Source organism: Nycticebus coucang, chromosome 3 (assembly GCF_027406575.1).
Source record: "Nycticebus coucang isolate mNycCou1 chromosome 3, mNycCou1.pri, whole genome shotgun sequence".
Taxonomy (NCBI): Eukaryota; Metazoa; Chordata; class Mammalia; order Primates; family Lorisidae; genus Nycticebus; species Nycticebus coucang.
In genome coordinates, this window is record NC_069782.1 from 45,669,687 (window position 1) to 45,685,000 (window position 15,314).

The 15,314-nt window shown below is 39.6% G+C and overlaps 1 protein-coding gene and 1 pseudogene across 2 annotated transcripts in view; one reads left to right on the forward strand and one right to left on the reverse strand.

The window, feature by feature from the left end:
• The first annotated feature begins 1,185 nt into the window (after positions 1-1,185).
• OSBPL8 (oxysterol binding protein like 8) overlaps positions 1,186-15,314 on the forward strand; it is a 174,840-nt gene continuing 160,711 nt past the window's right edge. For both annotated transcript variants that reach the window (XM_053584321.1, XM_053584322.1), the window contains exon 1: positions 1,186-1,607. The gene's annotated coding sequence lies outside the window, so the exon portion shown is untranslated. The remainder of the gene's footprint in view (positions 1,608-15,314) is intronic.
• On the reverse strand, positions 8,467-8,900 carry LOC128581459 (40S ribosomal protein S3a-like; annotated as a pseudogene).

Here is a 15,314-nt window from a genome sequence, read left to right on the forward strand (position 1 = left end):
ACATTCTACCAAGAACGACAAAGTGAGGATCTATCTCTAAAAAAAACAAAAAAACTAAAAAAGAAAAAAAATCTGAATTCAAGACATGTCTTAAATGTCTCTTAAAGATCAGTAGTAAGGCATAGCTTAATTGGCAACGTTTTGTCCTTTCTTGATAACATAAAAGATGGTGAGTCTTAAGGTGTGTGATTTTAGGGGGGCTGCTATGAAATATGTTAATGATAAGGTTTATAGGCTAAACTCTATTGCTTATTCATTTCAATGGACCCAGCTCATCATGCCTTCTGACTTCTTGTCAAGAAAATGTAATGACAGATGAGACGTAAGGCTTAAGAAAAAAAAATCTTTAGTCTGGGTCTAGGAGAGAAAAGAAGTTATGACCTAACTTTAATTATTACAGAAAGGTTTTTCATTTGTCTTTACTGTTATCAGGAAATCTTTCTGCTCTTCTACGTCGCTTTTTTCTGCATCCTTACTTTCTTTTGGTGGCTAACTAGCATTTCAGGATGGGAGGGTTCCCTGGATCATGGTTAAAAAGGAAACAAAAGGTTAAGTCCAAGGAGTTGAAACAAAATTCAACAATTTGGCTTTATTTTAAAAATGGAACGTCATGAATTGGGTTTTATCTAAATAGAAAGAGAACTGTCAAACTCCTGTGTATGTTTAAACTGTCACCACCTAACACACTGTATAACTTAATGACTGTGAAACTGGCACGAAGAAGTCTTAACATAACTAGAACAAAAATAAGTTTGCTAGACTATTTTCATCTCAGCGCGACTGAAATATACCAGTGTTTGCTCAGAAATAAAAACCTCTAATGAGGAAAACAGTAAATTAAATGTTACAGCTCATGTGCTACCAGAAATAGGAACAAGCAGTTACTGAATGCTTTTCAAACTAGACGTACATCAGAATGTCTTCTTTTTTCCTTTGTTTGATTATAACTTTAACCAAGGCCTAGGCTGCAGAGGCAGACCTCACGTTGGGATCCCAGAGGTGGGGTCCACAATGATCCGGACCAGGGAGCTCCACCGTGCGATGTTCTCCGCGAGGAAGCGCCCGGCAGACAGGTCCAGAAGGCGCGGGCGGGACTGCTGAGGGATCACACGCCCAGCGCAGTCACGTGACGGGAAGAGGGTGGGGCCGATGCCCAAGAGCCAGGGGGCGGAGCCGGGAGGGGGAGAGCGCTAGAATGTGAAGGATCGTGGCGGCTCCGGGTGCCCAGAAAGGCGGCGACTAGGCCGATGACAACATTAGGCCGCGACGCGCTCCCGGCCGGGCGGCGGTGTTAGCGGCAGCTCAGGCGGCTATAGCGCTAGCTTTGCCGCCGCCGAACCAGGCAGGCGGAGGGAAGGTGGGAGCCCGCTCTGGCGGGCGGACGGCGGGGCCAGAGTTCCCGCCCCTCTTCGCGGGCCGCGCCGGCGGCGCCCCAGTTGCACCTAGACAGCGCCCTCAGTCTGGGCTCGCGTCCCAGCTGCCGCCGGCGACAGCCGCCAAGAGAAGTTGGAGTCCGACCCGACGCGTGCAGGGCCCCGGACCGCGGCGTCGCTGCGACTCCAGAGGAACCGGCTCCTTGCCTCCCGCCTCGCTGGGGGCCCGCACCGGTGAGTGGCGCGCGCGCTTCCCTGAGTTGTGGGGCGGAGGGTCAGCAGCCCTCGGGGAGACTGCCCCCCACCCCTTATTCCCACGTTCTGAGCTTGGGCTGTCGGGGACTTTTAGCCACCCTGCGCCGAGGAGTTCCTCTTTGGCTCCTTTGTCCCTCTTTGGTGTGGGGATTGGAAAGGCTGGCGAGGGTGGAGTGTTTTAGGGCCCGCGGTAGGTGCAGTCTGCAGCCACACAAAGCCGTGGCAGGACAGCCCTGGGAGGAGGCGGTTCGAGCCTTTTGACCGCCCAGTGTCCGGTCCCTCCTGAAGTTTGGCTGGGCCGACGGCAGGATTTGGCCAGAGGCCCCTGCGCCGGGTAGAAGTGGCGCTTTGTCGTTCGATGCGGTTAAGGCGAGGCTCCCGTTTTCCTGTGACAGCCCCAGAGGAGGCTGTGCCGCGCGCCGCAGACCGCACCCGCCCTTGCAGAGCCAAGTGACAACGGTGTTATTCCTTTAAACCTCAGTTCCTGGGGCCTTCTTGTAACGTAAGGGGAAAGGCAAAACCTCTGCTGTGCTTTTAAATTTGTTTCTAAGCCCTCTTCTCAACAGTGGAGTCAGGTTCCAAGGAGCTTCACTTGGAGCGTGCTGTTTTGGTTCATTGAGCCACCCACTCCATGACCCGCAGAGGCGAAGCAACAGTATATGCAGATTTTCCATTCACAAAAGTCATTTAACACTCTTTGGAGGCACATCTGCGTTGCAGAAATAACCTAATTTCATTTTATCTAGGTAAATGCTTTATGAAATAATAAGTAACTTGGCCTCCTGCTTAGACGGGTAAACTTATCTGATGGCATAAACATACATTCTTTTAAATAAATAAATTAATGAACTTTTTGCCTTTGTGCTGCTGGAATACTGAAGTGACGTCTAAGTAGTATTGGACTGCCTTGTGTGTGGCAGTTGTTTTTTTATTTCACCTGAAACAGCCCCTAAATTACTGCCACTTTAGGTCTTTCTGAACAATCATTTAAAACAATTTTTGCTTCTTTTAGTATCCAGAGAGAGCAGGGAATTGTGGAGGATCGTGGGTGAATTGCTTGTTAGGTTTTCTCCATCTCATAGGGTTTCATCTAAACTCGATTGTGCTGAAACGCTATGATCCGTTTCTGTGCATGCTAGAATCTGTTTTTCGGTGAAAATATTAAGATCATGCTAGTTTTATAAAACATGTTGGAGAAGAAAGAGTAAGGCCATACAATTTAAAATGTCTCTATAAAAGTTCAACTAATTTCAAATATTTGTTATCCTTTTTTTGGTAGCAACTGTGTATGGAATGACAACAGTGTGCCTTTTGAAAATGCTGGAAAAGGGAACAGATGAAACATAAGGAGACCTTTTAGGTCTTTAATTACGGAGATTAAGTTGTTGGGGTCAGATTCCATGTGAACTGTTTGAGCCACAATGCCTTGCATGCAGGTGCTTAGAAATGCCTGTTTAATTAAAAATTAAAAATGGTCATGGTTTATTTTTCTGTCATTGAATCATGATAGTTGAATGTTTGATCTGTGGAAAGTTGCTATATTTTTCATTTACAATTAGAATGTTGAATTTTAGAGGCAATCAAGTATTTCTTACAATGTGTTCGTGGCACTTAGATATTTGGCAATATTAAGCTTCTTGGTTCATTTTAAAATTGAGAGCCTTAAAATTACTTTGGGGATAAATATATAATACTGTGTAAGTGAAGTTATATTTAATTTGCTTTGATTTAAAAAATTATGAAGTTATAAATTTGTAAGATATGCATTTCAAAAGGATCTTTCTTTTTAAAGGATGAATTGCAGGATTTTAAACCAGTGGTACATTCCATCTTGGTTTGGTTTATGAATAATCCTCCAAGAGCAGATTACTTGCAGTGAAGCATCAAAGACAAAGAATTGAGAAGTACTTGGATGCAGTTTTAAAATATTACTTTTGTGGGTAGGGCGTCGGCCCCATATACCGAGGGTGGCGGGTTCAAACCCGGCCCCGGCTAAATTGCAACCAAAAAAAATAGCCGGGCGTTGTGGCGGGCGCCTGTAGTCCCAGCTACTCGGGAGACTGAGGCAAGAGAATCACTTAAGCCCAGGAGTTGGAGGTTGCTGTGAGCTGTGTGATGCCACGGCACTCTACCCAGGGCCATAAAGTGAGACTCTGTCTCTACAAAAGAAAAAAAAAAAATTACTTTGGGAAACTTTATCTTAAAATCAATACCTGAAGTACTGTGTTTTAATATTTATATTCTAATAAACAAGGTTGAAAACATAGCAATGATGTTGGAGCATTAGGTGAGTCAAAAGTAGAAGACATAGATCCTCTCTTAGTCTTATTAATATGACTTACAAATAAGACAAATACAATTTGAATACAAAAGTGTCTGAGAAATAGACTCCTCTTAACGACGGTGGCTGGATGCAAGACAATCAGTAGAGGTGCACAACTGGTGCAGTTCTGGCTGAAGTATAGTTTCCTTGTGGATGGGGTACAGAAAAAGATGTCTGGACTGATGTGTGCAGATTTCCTGTCTATGTGGAAAATGTCTCAGAGATTTTAGTTAGATCTGTCCTTCCACCTTGATTCTCACCCTTTACAAAGGCATGAAGTTGAAGTTCTCAGCTGTAAGGCAGGATGGAAGGGATTTTATTTTCCTAAACAGTGTTGTTAAGCTTGCACAGCAGAGAGCTTTCTTTAGAGATGTAGGGAAGAAATTCTTGTCCTGTACATTGTACTTTTATACCCTATGTTGTTTTCACCTTTGTTAAAATTCCAGACAATGTAAACGCTCCCTGATAGCAAGGACCTTACCTATTTTGCTCACCATTCAATCTGTGATTCCTCAGTAGTTATTGAATGAGAAAATGTGGTTCCAGATATATTACTGGAGAACTAAATAAGTATGTGGTAATGAAGTCTAAACTAGATACAAGCCGTGAGGTGATAAAGGATTTTAGCTAGGGAAGAGGGGAGTAGATAATGTCATCAGAGAAACTTTCTTAGAAGAGGTGATTCTTGAGTTAAGTTTTACAGACTGTGCACCTCATTATAAGCAGGTGATTATGGGATAGATAGCATGAACCCAAAGCATTTAAGTTAGACTGAGTAAATTGTTAGATTAAGTATTGTGAGTCTTTTTTTGTTACATGAGTAAGATTTCTTTTCCCATCATCAACAGTTGCCTCTCCCAGATAAAAAGATTAGCACACCTTGTAAGATCTAAGATTTATAGAGTACTTGAATTTTGAAAGTGACAGTGATACAATGAAAGCAAGAGCATTGACTGGTCAGAAAATTTGAATTGTCTATCCATGGGTAAATCCCTGGGCCGTAATTTTCTCATTTGTAAAATGAGGAGGACAATCCTTACTTCGTGTGGTTGTTGGAAGAATGAAATTACATAATGTGTGCAAAAGTGGCAACCTCAATATCTAACACATCGGAGGACTTGAACAAATATAAAATTATTTAAAGCATTTCTTTGTCTGTAGGCTTTCAAAAACTATTTTGGTTAATTTATTAGGAACTCCAGTATTTACTCGATCTGCCTAGCTTAACCCATGGTATTACCTTTAAATTTATCAGAATCAAAAGTTTTAGATGGGCTATTTTTTTCAGTTTAATGTTTTCAGAAATAGGGCTTAATTGTATTGCTTCTTAATGTTACCATAAGAAAGGCTTAAATGTCTCTCATTTTTAAGTAAGGTCTGAAAATCTGACCCTTTAGGCTTTCCTTTCTACAGGATTTGTTTTTGAAGAAATTGTCTTTGCTTGTCATGCCATTTTTTCTATCCATTGTTACGAAGGAATAAGAGGTTTTGCAGTTAAAAAATTTACCAAAAAAATCCTCTGTATGTTTTTAGTAATGTCACCATAAACCATGAAGATCTCTACCTTCTGTGTCTTTTTATAGAATTCACTATTTTTTGAGCAGACTTCTGTTTCATTTTTTATCTAAGCGTTTTGTTCTAGTTGCTGTTTGTTCTTTCACGAATCTCAAAATTTCATTACATTTTGTGAACTCGTAGTGTTTGTGATCCATGGAGCAATCTGTCTTTTGTAAATGTTTGGAAGAGAATTTTATTATATATAAGAAGACTAAGCAGAGTCTGTCTTCAGATGGTAAAGAAGCCAGTTATCTGCCAAATTCCATATGCACAAAGGACTGAAGACTCTTTTTGGATTAAAAAAAAGAAGCTTTATGATTTATTGTTAAAACTTTGGTCGATTCAGAAGGAGATTGTAGGTAGGAGTTGTTGATTATGATGGTAAAAGCTAGTATGTGTTGACTGCTAACTGTATACCTGGTATTGTACTACTCTAGAAATACTTGACACATGTCCTCACTTCTAATCTTCAAAATGAGGTTGTTTTTTTTAGCCCGAGGCACTGACAGATTAAATAGTATGTGATAAACCCAGAATTTGAACTAAATATGAGGGTTAGAGAGATTAAGTAGTAGGTAGTGGAGTCTGCTAACAGGATTTGAACTTGAGGTTTAACCTGACCTTTGGCTTCTGGGAGCCTGTCCTTTAACCATTATATTATATTGCCTGTATGTTTTATTTGCATTGCCCCTTATAACAGGCCTTGACATTATGAGCTTCCTGGATCTGTTTTGATTGTGTGATTTGATTAAAAGTACATTTTACTTTATAATCAGATAGAACATAGCCTCAATAGTTTTTCCATTTTACTTATATTTGACTGACATCCTATTTTGAAATCTTAAAAATACTTGGAATAAAGCAAATACTTGTATTATTCTACATTTAGTTGACAATTTCTCCTGGAGAATTTTGGATTGATTGGAAAAAAAAAAAACATAGTAAGTAGATACAGTATTTTAAATTGACTTGTTACAATTAAATTAACACTTATACAGAATTGGTATGGATGATTTTTATGGAGTGATACTTGAGGGACACAAATCTATATAATTAAAATCTGTCCTCTGCTAGGCGTGGTGGACCATGCCTATAATCCTAGCATCCTGGGAGGCCGAGGCAGGTGGATTGCCTGAGCCAGAGGGAGACCTCATCTCTAAAAATAGCAGGGCATTGTGGCAGGCGCCTGTAATCCCTGCTACTCGGGAGGCTGAGGCAAGAGGATTATTTGAGCCCAAAGTTTTGAGGTTGCTGTGAGCTATGATGCCACGGCATTCTACCAAGGGCGACCAAGTGAGACTCTGTGTCAAAAAAAAAAAAAAAATCTATTCTATTGAAATGACCACCATTAAAGTAACTTGTTTTTTGCCTGCTAAATGACAATATTAGCTGGAGTTTATCAGATTACACAGTTTCTAATAAAGAAGGCTGAGACCATGTGGAAATTATGGAATCTGTCTGAGTACATTTTGATGGAGTGGAAGTGGATCTGGGGAGAGAGCAATTTAGTCTAAGAAACATTGCTTAGTATTACTGGGCAAGAGTAATGAGATTGGGTGCCTTGGACAGGAGGCACAGGTTCATTGTTCATGTGGAGAGTAGGATGAGGGACTTTTAGAGACTAGCCTTGCTTAGTGTATGATCTTACAGTTTGTTGTGAATATAATATTTAAAATCAGCAATCCAGACTTGGTGCCCGTAGCATAGTGGTTACTGCATCAGCCACATACACTGAGGCTGGTGGGTTCGAGCCTGGCCTGGGCCTGCTGAACAATGACAACTGCAGTCAAAAAATAGACAGGCATTGTGGCGGGTGTCTGTAATCCCAGGTATTTGGGAGACTGAGGCAGGAGAATTGCTTAAGCCCAAGAGTTTGAGATTTCTGTGAGCTGTGATGCCATGACATTCTCCCAAGGGTGACAAAGTGACAGTCTGTCTCAAAAAAAAAAAATCAGCAATCCAGAAGTAGGAAAGTTGTACATCTTAGTGTGGGGTTTGTAATGGTTCCTAGGCTGTTTTGCAAGATACGGTGCTTTACACATATTCATTGGTAGCAGTGGAAGGACAGTCATACTTCACAAACCTAGAGAGGTAGAGGAGCTCAGGCTTTGGAGCCAGACTGCTTATTTTTAAAAAGCATTAGCCACTTACTAGTTTATTGCCCTGTACCTGAACCTATGCTGACACGAGGTAGCCACAGGGGAAGAAAATGGTTCTTCTGTGGTATAAAGGAGATCTGGAAGCTCTCACAAACACCTAGTGTACGAAATAGAAATGAGTAGCCCGAGAGCCAGCAGGCCTGTCAGGAGGCTGTCACTGTGAAGGGAGGGACCATGTAATAAATGGAGATTGTGGGAAGGGAGCATGGTAGTCAGTCCATTGACCTCCAAAATTTGTACTCCCTTGTACTTGGGACTGTATTTTACCAGGAGAATATGAGTGGTTACTTCTGGGTTGAGGTGGCAGAAAAGTGGGTGTTCTTTCTACACTTAACTCTTTTCCAATCCCAGGCCAGATGCAGATGTTGGGGCTCTCAAGGTGGTAGAACCATGTGTTAGAAAGATCTAAAGTCCCTAAATTTACTATGTGGAAGAAAGCTGTGCCCACAATGGGCTATAATTTTAATGAGAAATTTTAGTTGTGTAAAAGTACTAAAAATTTGGGATATATGTATTAAGCAGTTAGTGTTGTCTTAAGTATAAGCCAGGGACTAAGTAGAGGAGGTAGCTGAAACTCTAAGAGTATCTGTACCATTCAGAGCTGGTCAAGCTAGGAGATACTGTTCCACCCTGCTTACCAGCTTGTGGCATTGGCTCTCTGGGGGCCAGTGGGCAAACCTCAGAGGCAGGTAGGGATTCTGAGGGCGGTCCATGGACCTGTTATTCACACTAATTTTATTTATTTTATTTTTTTCTGACAAATAGGATTCTTTATTTGTCATTATTAAAAGCCTGAGTTTTAGACAGATTCTTGGACTGGTGGTTCATATCCCTCAGGTCTTTCAACTGTAGCATCTATCTATCCCCGGCAGCTTTTCCAGAACTACGACCTTCACCATTAAGCTCCACGAGTTTTCCTAGTTCAAACTTGGGCTTCTTTAGTGTTTTTGTTTTTCTACCAAAGACATCATGGAGATAAATAGATTGACAAGCCTTTTCTGTGTTTTTTCCAATGCTGTCTGGAATCAGTTTATTGACTACTCCTTTCAAGTCATTTGTCTGCACCTCTCTGGTCATGATTTCCATCATTTTCTTCTGGATTTGATGAACCTGTTGGTGCTGGGCATAAGAGGTCTTCTGTATCTGATTGTTGTGGTTTTTAGTAAAACCAATACAGAATAGATGAAGCAAATAACCATTGGCAGTCGTAACATCAACATGAGCTTTGATCATAGTACTTTCTTCCTGGCTCCCTTTTTGCTGCCTTTCAGAAGGTGCTTGTTCTTGCCGACTGCCATGGTGGTGCTCAGAGAGCCAAAAGGGTGGCAGTGCCTATATTTAATTTTTTTTGAGACAGAGTCATTATCTTTTTTTTGGTAGAGACAGAGTTTCACTTTATGGCCCTTGGTAGAGTGCCATGGCATCATACAGCTCACAGCAACCTCCAACTCCTGGGCTTAAGCGATTCTCTTGCCTCAGCCTCCCAAGTAGCTGAGACTACAGGTGCCTGCCACAACGCCCGGCTATTTTTTGGTTGCAGTTCAGCTGGGGCCAGGTTTGAACCCGCCACCCTCGGTATATGGGGCCGGCGCCTTACTGACTGAGCCACAGACACTGCCCCAGAGTCATTATCTTGGGTAGAGTGCTATGGTGTCATAGCTCACAGCAACCTCAAAGTCTTGGGTTCAAGTGATCGTTTGGCCTCTGCCTCCTAAGTAGCTGGAACTATAGGTCCCCAGCACAACGCCTGGCTATTTTTAGGGATGTGGTCTCTCTCTTGCTCAGGCTGGTCTTGAACTCCTGAGGTCAAGCAACCCACCCACCTCCCAGAGTGCAAGGATTATAGGTGTGAGCCACCGCATCTGGCCTCCAGACTAATTTTAATTTAATACTGTATGTATGTGAAAGCATCCTCTTATGCCTACTCAACATTGTAAGAATGAGGAACAGAGAGAAACTTATAAAGTCTGTAGAGTTCCCTTAAAACAGGGTTTCTCAGTTTGGCACTATCCATATTTTAGTATTGGATAATTATTTGTTGTGAGGTCCTGTGCATTGTGGAATGCACAGAAACATTCCTGACCTGTAATCACTAGATGCTAGTAGCTCTACATTTGCCCTTGCTAATAGTGACAATGAAAAATGTCTTAAGACATTGCCTTTGGATGGGGCAAGGTCACCCTCAGTAGAAAATCTCTGCCTTAAAGACTGAGTGAACCCGAAAGAAATTATTTTTAATGGAAAGAAGCAATTTATCTTTAATTAAAGGACTTTTTCCTCTCTTAGAGGATAGGTAGGATTTATAGGAAGGATTTGTTTATGTATATGCAAGAAAAGAAGCTATGTTGTTTTCATAAAACATCTTACTTCCTGATGAATGTTGATTCTGACTTCTCTTTTTTCTCCTTTAGTCTTTTGGCTGGTTTTTCTGGGGGTGATTTGCAAATTTTATTTTTTTCTTTTCCTATCATTTTTATGTTGTAATAAAACATCTTGAATCTCAGAATGTATAAAGTAGATTTTTAAGAGATATCTTGTATCTTATAAATTATCTTCCTTTCCCCTCTGGTCAGTTCTTATGTGTACTTTTGTAATCTTTTTTTTTGAGACAGTGTCAAGCTGTGGCCCTGGGTAGAGTGCTGTGACATCACAGCTCACAGCAACCTCCAACTCCTGGGCTCAAGCAATTCTCCTGCTTCTGCCTCCCAAGTAGCTGGGACTACAGGCACCTGGCTATTTTTTTTTTTTTTTTTTTGGTTGCAGCCATCATTGTTGTTTGGCCGGCCCAGGCTGGATTAGAACCCTACAGCTCAGGTGTATGTGGCTGGCGCCTTAGCCACTTGAGCCACAGTCCCCGAGCCCTAATCATTCTTTTTTTATGCTTAGTTTTCCTTATATACCTAGTAATTATTCTTGGTTGTCCATTCATGGTTAGGAAAGAAGGACTAAGTTCTCCCTACCCCAATTCCTTGGACTCTTTTCCCTTGTAGGTTTTTCTTTTTAATAGGAATGCAATACAGAGTAATCTGTCCTTGGCAGGTATTGTTTTAGGGTAAGAGGGAGGGGAGCTAGCTGCCAGGCTGAGGGCCCTTGAAATGCTGGATAAGAGGGTTTTCTGTGTGCCAGCACCTTGAGTTTTCTCTAGTTAGTCATTCACTTTCTTTAGGAGAAAAGCTGACTTGTCTTTTTGCCTGGGGGTGTCAGTTTGGGTATCGCTGGGAGATGGGGGATGGGCAATATAGTCCCTTATTCAGTCTGTCTAGTTATACTCCTATTTTTAGCCCTACTATTTATCTCTACCCCCTGCTCTACCATGTACAATCATGCTTCTCTAGGGGTCCGTCCTTTTAGGCAAATTGATTCCTATTCATCTGCATCACCCTTTAAGGGTGCAGAGACCGGCCTTTTCTGCTTGTGTATCTGTCAGTCTCACATAAGCTTTTACCTTTCAGAAATTTGTTAGATTTTCTCTCTGTACCTATCCTGTTTTAATTTCTTTGCCCTTGTAGTTTTCTTTATTTCTGTACGAATTGTTTTTATTTCAATGGGGTATTTGGAGAAAAGGGAAGGGAAAATTTATATTTAGTCTACTATCTTTGATTAAAAGTCCTTTTCTAGCTTCTTAAACAGAATATACGGAAATGTTCTTTTGTTCAGATTTATCCATAGAAATTATGATGATCAAGATACAGTGTTAAAATACAGTTATGTTGCTTCACTAATGATTTTAAGGTGTTTATGTCTTTATGCCAGTTGGACCTAAAACTTGAACTCTTTGAATTCTTTTTTTTTTTTTTGGCTGGGGCTGGGTTTGAACCCACCACCTCCGGCATATGGGACCGGCGCCCTACTCCTTGAGCCACAGGCGCCGCCCTGAACTCTTAATTTGCTTCTTCGTTTTTCTCTTTCCTCTTTTGTTGTCAGCCATCCTGACTAGCATATGTCATTATGATTCTCTTTCTGGTTTGCTACTTGGAAACTGAATGAGACTATTTAGAATTGTGTATAAAATAATGATTTTGGTCCAGAGATGGCATTTCCTCTTTAAGCATATGACTCTTTTGCCCTTTTGATTATTCAGAAATCTTGTTTTACATTCTTTTTCTCACCTGTATTCAGAGAGGTGAGGTATGTTGTCTTTTGTACTTTAAATATTAAGCTTCATTGAAGGCCTTCATTTTGGTCCTTTCAATTTATATTCAGAAATTTCCCAGCATTGTTTGAACTTCTTTTTCACTTATTTTCTTTTTCCTTCTCCAGTCTCCCTTTTGTAATCTTCAGACTTCATATTGATTGAGCTTAGAATAGTGTTGTATATTAACTATGTAAATAAATTTAAAAGTATCCATTTCTTTTTCCTTTCTTCTTTTTTTTTTTTTTTTTTTTTTTGTAGAGACAGAGTCTCACTGTACCGCCCTCAGGTAGAGTGCCGTGGCGTCACATGGCTCACAGCAACCTCTAGCTCTTGGGCTTACGCAATTCTCTTGCCTCAGCCTCCCGAGCAGCTGGGACTACAGGCGCCCGCCACAACGCCCGGCTATTCTTTTTCCTTTCTTCTATGATGTCCCTGCATTTGCCCTTTAATCTTGTTTAATTCTTCTCTTGTGAGACTTTGAAGTTCATTTTCAACAGCTGTAGTTTTAACTATTGGAATGTGTGTATTTTATAATTGGAGTTATAATTCTCCTGCAATTAGAAGATTTTTACAATCCAGATTTTAAAAATGCTGACAACTTTGAAGTTGAAAATCCTGTCAGCAGTTATGATTTGGAAGGCTTAAAACCCTCAGACTTGGCCTGATTATATGAGGTATTATAAAACCTACATAGTAAATAAAGTAGCTTAGAAAATAAATTGGCTCTTTCACAGTTTTCTTAATTACTTAATATACAGGAAGTCAAGGTTGTAAATATTTCCTAAAGTAGTGGACTGATTATTAATTATTTCTTGAACTTTCTCAATTTTCTGTGAAACTGCTTGAATCTAGAGGTTTTAGTTACATGTCCATTGCTTTACCTTTTGCTTGTATTTTTCCTTTCAGATACGTCATGATTCATTTTCCTTCTTGACAGACTGAATCCTTTATTGCTTCTATTACGTTTATAATTTTGACACTTCTTTTTACTATTCTGAAATTTTAAATAGAATTTTCAAATGTCAAGTTGTACACTTTAAATATATGCAATATTTATATGTCAGTGACATCTTTTCTTTTTTATTTTTCTGAGATGACAGGGACTTGCTCTGTAACCCACACTGGAGTGCAGTGGCAAGATCATAGCTCACTGCCTGAACTCCCTGGGCTCAAGTGTTCTTCCCACCTTAGCCTCCCAAGTGGCTAGGACTACAGATGCTACTATGGCCAGTTAATTTTAAAAAAAAAATTTCTGTAAGACAGATTCTTGCTATGTTGCCCTGGCTGGTCTCAAACTCCTAGCCTCAAATGATCCTCCTGCCTCAGTGTCCCAAAGTGCTGGGATTACAGGGATGAGCCACTGTTTCTGGCAATGATATCTTAATAATACTGTAAAAAACAGGATCTTCAGCATTATATAGGGAATACTTTGAATATTTTCAAAGGTTTGATTAATTGGGAAATTATGGCTCTTAGGCCATTATTTTCTCAAGATTTATGATTAGTTATAGGAATTAAAAAGAAAATTGCTCAGTCATTAAGGAAAAAAATCCTCTGTAAAAGCAGATTCATTTATTTTAGGACGTTGATTGCGTAACTATTTATTAACATTTTAACTTGCAAGATCTTGTTTGCTTTGGGGGGCCTTCTTCATAATCCACAATAGTAGTAATTAGCCTTTTCAAACTCATCAACTGAAGTTAATCAGTGATACATTTTTATGACTGTAAGACACATTTTTATTTAAATAAATGCAGAAGATATAGTCATTTCTTGGTATAAGCAGGAGTGGAGAAGGGTGGAGGAGGTGGGGGATTATTTGGTACCAGAATCCACACAGTGGAACCCGTATACACCTCATTATATGTTGGTTTTGTACCCCATCAATACTATATTTTTGATCCTTGTTTGGTTGAAAAAAATCCATGTAGATGTAGACCCACATTCAAATCCGAATTCTTTACCAGTCTATTGTATATGATTTTTAAAGTATTCACTAAAACTTTTTTCATTATCATGTCAGAATTTTCTTTCAGAATAGTCTTTCAATATAAGCATTATCTCCATAGTTTCTTATTTTTTTGTAGTTATTCTTAATTCAAGCATTAAAAATTGTGTTTGATTTTTATTGATCTTTTGAATTGGCACAAAGAAGTGTAATTAAGTGTCTTGGTTACTTACATTATGAATTAGAGATGATGAGTACTTTGGTTGTGGTAATTTATACCTAGAATTCAAAACCCAGCAGCATCTAGGCCAGAGTTAGACACATAGGAACTCACTTTTCTTTTGTACCCAAGATAGAAAGCCATTCTCAATCTGTCTCAAAATATGAAGAAAGTGCTTTTGGGATTGAGTATCAGTGATAAAATTCCTCAAGACTGTCTCAAATTAATTTTAAGAGCTTGCAAGCTTTGGTCTTTAATAATGAACATCAATTTGAGTATTGGTGTGAATTTTACTTTTACGAAACTGAATCACTCTTTTGGTTACTTAATAAATGAGAAACACGTTTATTTTTTTCTAGCATCTTAATTTAAAACAGGATCATAATCTTCCTTGGAAATAACCTTTTAGGAACATGTAAAAATACATGTAGAATCGGGACTTTTAGCTAGAATTGAAGGTCTACTTCAGGCTTCCTCGCCCCCCTCCATCTGAGATGCCAGAGTCTCTGAAGAAGCAGCTCGGGTTAACTCAGTAAATAGATCAAAGCAAATATGGACTGAATCTGCTTGCTGATAGTGTCAAAGTACAAAAGGAACTTTTATATATTTGACAGTGTAGGAAGTTGTCTATTCCTGATGTAATTATGTAGTACTCTTGTGTAAGGCACGAGTTTCAAATTTGCTGTTGAAATAAACCCAACTATTCATGAAAAAAAAAAAAAAAGAAAATATATGACTTTAAAAACAATGACATTTAATATGTAGGACTAAATTATTCATATATGGTTGCCAGTATCCTGTTTGCAAGCATTTATCCTTAAGTGGCCTTGAATTGCTCTTTGAGACCCTTTGTCACAGGCCCATGTAACCTGCCATTACAAACACCAACTGATTTAGTAAACAGTAGCACTGGGAAAATAAGAAACCTGCCAGAAGTATTATCTTTCCTACGGAGTAATTGTGTGACCTTGGCAAACCATTTAGTCTCTCTGGGTCTTAGTAAAATGAGGTGTTGGGAATAGATCGTCTTTTAGGTTCTTTTGAGGATGGATTCTTTGACAATATTAAGGGCTAGAATTCCAATCAGGTAGTCCATTCTTTATAATAGCTTTGAAATAGATTATATTATTATCATTTTACAGATGGAATTATTCCTGTTTTTATAGACTTCATGTTTAAGTAACATGCTCATTCATGGAGCCACTAGGGGCCAAACAAGAACTTGATTGAACCTTAGTTTATTTCATTCTACAGTTTGTTCTTTTTTTAGTATATCATACTGCTTCCCAAGCCATGTTGTTATTAGACTAGCAGATTTTATTCTGAAAATTTTCTCCATTTCTT